We start from the raw sequence: 6,064 nt of genomic DNA, 5'->3' as shown, positions 1-6,064 counted from the left end.
CTTGGAGGGATTGCAGGCTCCTTAGAGGTCTGGGTTGAGGAGGCTGGTTTGATGAGGGAGATATCAGTTACCGTGCCTTTGGAGGGATTGCAAAGTGGCCGGTCTGATGATTGATAGAGTTTCAGTTGACTTATCCTGGTAGACCAACTAGTGTTAAGTCCAGCCTACGGGCTGCACAACCCTGTCATGAGGGGTTAAATCATGACATACAGTTTTTCAGGGAAGTTTCACAGTCATACATACATATATATATACTGATTTACAGAATTCAGCAAACTTACCTATAGATTATAAAAAGTATGATTAAATAGTAAGTTCAGAAACAACTGTATTTTAAACCACATAGGTGTGAGTTACATAGTATTGTATTTTAATTGTTATCTTAGTTCAGTTATTTGATAGTTTATAGTTCATGTAAACTCAGATACCACACACTGGTAATAGCATATTTCTTTTTACTAAGAGTTGTCTCATCCCAGTAATTTAACATTTTTTAGGTGATCCACTTGGACGAACAGATTAGGCTCGGAGATAGAGAGGTCATTTACACTGCCTTGTTTGTAGGGTAAGTGTTTTCAGGGGGGACATTTTTTGGTAGCATTTAGGGTTTTTTTTTCTTTTCTCTTGGTAAATGTTGCTGAGAAGATGTGTAGTTATGTATATACGTTTTGGGGATAATACTAAATTCTAGTATTGTAATAATGGTTGTATAGTTTTATGTTTTTCGCTGCATAGGTGTTTCCAATAGTCATTACAGGTGTATCAAAGTAAAATGATTATCAATCTATTTATATATATATATTTGAAAAAAAATGGTATGAATTTTGAGGTCGTTACATGCTATCTCTTTTTCCGTTTAAGACAAGCTAAGTTCTACAGTACTATGATCTGGAAAAGAATGTAATCTTAATAGTATGGAATATACTTCAATGTCAATGCAATCTCGCCCTAGGAAGTTGCTAAAGTATGGTAGGAAGTGTGCAACGAGCTAATGTCTCCATCCTGACACATGTTAAGACTAGAGGTTAGGTGCACTACTTCAAGTACCCCCAGGACATTTGAGTTTCTTTGCATAGTCAAAATTCTTTATAACATATTTCATCCAAAGATTCCATATAGAAGTTGTAGTGACCCGAATAATTATAATAATTAAATGATAATAGAGAGAAAGGAGATAGAAATGGGAAAGGAAAGAGGCAGCAGGTTTCGTCGACAAGGTTCTGAATTTCGTCGACGAGGAGAGGGTAAAGAAGGCTAGTGTATAAATAGTGTTAAACGTCAATTTTTTGGTGAATTTTGGCCGCAGAAACCTCTTCTCCCTCCTCCTTGGGTTCCCTACCCTTCTCTCTAAGATCTCGGGCCGATTTTCTACCAGTTCGACAACCTGAAGCCACCACGACGCTCCTAGGAAAGTTCTCTGCAAGTCTGCCAGAGTGGATCGTCGATGGGGCTGAGTTGGAAACCATCCCAAATCCAAGGTAAGGCTTTCTACTTAGTATTTGGTTTCTTGACAATTGTAGGAAGTATAGTACGCGTAGAAATATTAAACTTTAGTTCTGGCGAATGTCGTTTTCAGGGTATTGAACGGGGAACCCTGTGGGTGCGGGGCTGTTTGTTTTAGGGGCTTTTTAGGACTCAGGTAAGGGAATAAACTAAGCTAGATGTTTTTATGAAAATTATAAGTATGATTTTATAGCATTTGATTTTAGAAAAATGTGTGTATATATATATATATATATTTATGCATTATATTGGGAAATACTGTTGAAAATGATAATATGTTCTGATTATACAAAATACCCATTTTGTGTGGCATGAGTAGATTTTATGATGAAATACTGTTTTCTGGGAATATGATAATGTTATAGATATGATTTGCCGGCGTACAAGCTGTGCTATAGACATTATTCGCCGGTGTACGGGTCGTGCTATGGATATGATTTGCCGATGTACGGACCGTGTTATGGATATGATTTATATGCATACAGGTTGAGCTATGGTAAAATATGAAATACCGATGCACGGGCTGATAATTTTTATGATATATATATAATATGCAAAATAATGCAATGATATTGATTTGGTAATTAATAATATGAAATATCCATGTATCACAGTTTGGTTATATATTATATGTTATCAGAACCTAGTTGGCTTGATCTAGGCTAGCACTTGCACACTACCGATGCTATGTGTTCATGAATCATCATGATATTTGTGTTAACGTTGTTGCATGGAGTGGCATGAGGTTGGATGGTCGATGTGGTTTTAAGAAGTGTGAGCGCCCCTAGTGTACGGACTAGGTCTGGCAGACCCATCAGACTTACATACTGTACTTTTGACTTGGCAGTGGTCGGCCAACCATTGTCAGGTCCCATCTTTAGGCCACACAACCCAGTCATGTGAGGGTAATACATGACAACAGCCAGCTAACCTATCAAGATTGTTTTCGTATTATATTATATGATATAAATTATGTTTATGAAAATCTTGTATGTTTTGCCATGATATGAGAATATATGTTTCCAAGATATGATACAGACAGTTATATTGATTTGTATTATTTAAGGAAAAAAAAAAGAAAAAAATGTGTGAAAATTAAGCAGGTCGTCATAGAAGTAGTCTCACTAGGGCACCCAAAAGATGTTTGAGAGGGGCAAGCTCTCCCTTCTCAACCCAAATCCAAAGCACTAAGTTCATTGAAGGTAGAACTCTAGAATCGACTCTAGGTTATAGAAGAATGAACCTTGAAGGAATAGGGCACTTTGCAAATTCAAGTTTTTTCATGCATTGCACCTTTTTCCGAAAGGAATCCCTTTCAATATTGGCATCCCTCCAATTCTTCTCATTTGGTATGAGTGGATAACCTTTGTTCTTGTGGACCAATAAGGGTTTCCTAGTGCCATCTTCCACATTAATTATCAATTGGCTCCCTCACTATCTTAGAACTCACATTAGGAGAAAAATCCTTTATCACCTCAACACGTGTGTTATTCTTCCCAACATCCATGTTGTGGGAAGTCAAAAAGCTTTGCTATGATGAAAGCTAAAGGGAAAGTAGTAAGTCTTGTAGAGTCAACAAGGAAGTTAAAACATGCATGTAAAAAAAAAAAAAGTAAAGAAACTAATAATAGCAAAGGAGAAATCAAGGTATTTAATTAATTTTGCATTGAATCAAGTACGCACATCTTTCTTGTGTGCATGCCAATGGATCTCCTTTATGAGTGTGCCCACACATCTTCCTTGAGGATGCATCTATGCATCTTACTTTTGGATGCATCCACACATCCTCCTTGTTGGTACACCTACACTTCCTCTTGGTGGACGCAGCCATACATTCTTTTTTTAAACTCACCCACACATTCTGCTTATGGTTATGCCCACTCTTCCTTTTGTGGATGCGCTTATGGATCCTCCTTGTGGACATACACACACAACCTGTAACGACTCGAAAAATTTCACTACACTGATACCACCTGTAATAACCTGAATATTCCACATTATAATAATCACTTATAAAGACAACGGAAGTCCTCAATGCTAATTACCAGAGTACTAAACTATCCCAATATCACATGAAAGATTTAAACTTATCAAATAATGGATATAACAATAAAGTGTTGAACTTATCACAACACAAATAAAATATTAACAAATCTAAACAAGACATTCTATCCCACCCACGCTTCATTGTGCTACTCTGATCACTGCTATACTCCACATGACATCTGAAAAATATTGGATAATCATGGGGTGAGACACCTCTTAGTAAGACAGAATAGATTATTATCAGTGTGTGGTAATATGAGTTTTAGCGAATCATAAACATATCCTTTAAATAATCAACTTTTAACTAATAAATCAAGTAAAATTGAACTTACACATATACATATATGAGGATACATACTTTTCTCAAAACATACTTTGGTTTAATAAATTTCTCTTTGTACGTAAATCATCTAATATATATATATAGAAGAATTTCTTTCCCTAGGACATTCATACATCTTGTCATGTAATTACCCCACATGATCGGATTGTGTGGCCCAAAGGCGGGACTTAGCGTTGGCTGGCCTACCAAGCTAAGTCAAACTTTACCAAGTTTGTTGTAACGCCCCAAACCTGTTAGGTGGGCCTTAAAGGTTATGTGTAGTAACCAGGAAAAAAGTTTAATTATTATTATTAATCAATTAATTAATTAAATATTACTAAATTAATTAATTAATTAAACAAATAATAGGAATAGTATGAAAGAAAAAAAATTAATTTATTAAGATTAATTATAATTAATTAATTAATTAAAACATTATTAAATTGAATTAATGAAAGAAAAAAAATTAATTTATTAAGATTAATTATAATTAATTAATTAATTAAAACATTATTAAATTGAATTAATTAAATATTACTAAATTGAATTCTTAAAATAAATAATAGGATAGGATATATATATATATATATATATATATATATATAATATTATAATATAATATAAGTTATATTATATTAGGATTGCTTTTGAAATTTTCAATTGACATTTGCAAGGAGAGGCCTCGCTCACGCCTCTCACTCTCTGTTTCTCTCCTCCGTCTTCCTCCCCTCTCACCTCATTTTTTCGGCAAATATTCGACTGATCGGGAAATTGAAGATACCGTTGGGTTCCTATCTCCACCACTGATATTTCTATTGGAGCAGATTTGTCGTGGAAGCGACGTAAGCACCACTCTTAGGGAAAGGTATACTCCCTCTCTTTCCTTAATTTCTCCTTAGATCTTCGTCTAAATCAACAATTGGGCACCACCACAGGGTTCTAGTCTCGATCTTCGACAATTTGGTCGGAGCAAATTTTCAATTTGGGGGTCCTAGGCACCACTCCAAAGCAAGAGTGAGATTTGGGGAATTATAGAAATTTGTTATTTTTGGGAGTTTAATTGTTTATTTGGAGTTTATGGACCTAGAAAATTTTAAAATAGTATTTTATTTGAGGTTAAATTGGTTGAACTAGAGTTATTGAATTCAGGGTTCGGGTGAGTGTCGCGGGTATAATTTTGGGATCCCTGCAGGCGTAGTTCAGAAAACCAGGTAAAGGAATAGATTATGTCACGCCTCGAACTCGTAGGTGGGTCCCAGGTGTGAATACAGTAACCTAACATGTCTCTGTATCAATTCAAACATACATGATATAATACAATAAAAGGGTCTGACCCCGTAGGGTACACGGATGCCCTATACACATACACATATACATCCATACTCATCAGTTACGCAGAGAAAAATGCTTCATCTATCTATATAACATATTATACCAGAGTCTGTACAAAGTTAGGATACATATACCTATACAATACTAAGCTTCATATTCCCATAAATATCGTACATACTTCGGGTGTCTACAAAACCATCACGACAACCCGGTTACAAAAACTCGTACCTAATCAAGCACTAACAGCTACTACGACACCCCCGCTTCCGATTGCTAGAGTGCTAGTTACGGCTACCTGATGAACCTGAAAACATTGTACGTACATTCGGGTTGAGACACCTCTCAGTAAGGAAGAAAACAGGTTATATCAGTGTGTGGCATACTAGTGTTATTTTACGCAAAACATAACACTATACAATACGATATAGTTCGAAAACATTTTCATACAATTCCATACAGTTCCAGTATTTTCACAAATTCATTCCAGTACATATGATACCCAAAACATACGATCAGTGTCGTCACACTAATACGCAACTACACTATGAAATTCGAAGCTTCACAGCGATTACATTGCCAATACGATGTTGCTCACACTAGTACGCAACTACTCCATGAATCCAAAGTTTCACAACGATTACATTGCCAACACGCAACTACTCCATGAAACCCAAAACTTCACAGTGATTACATTGCCAATACAGTGTAGCTCACACCCCTTGGTGACCAGCTGGGATACGTAGTGATATTTCACATCCTCAGATATAGAGCCGGACACTCTCGCCCATGGTTTTCACACCGATACATGGTGCAGCGTGCAGTAATTAGTCGCCACATAGCTGTTTTGGCGTATGGTAATTA

Source organism: Malania oleifera, chromosome 11, assembly GCF_029873635.1.
Source record: "Malania oleifera isolate guangnan ecotype guangnan chromosome 11, ASM2987363v1, whole genome shotgun sequence".
NCBI classification, from domain to species: Eukaryota; Viridiplantae; Streptophyta; class Magnoliopsida; order Santalales; family Ximeniaceae; genus Malania; species Malania oleifera.
This window is presented reverse-complemented; position numbering follows the sequence as displayed.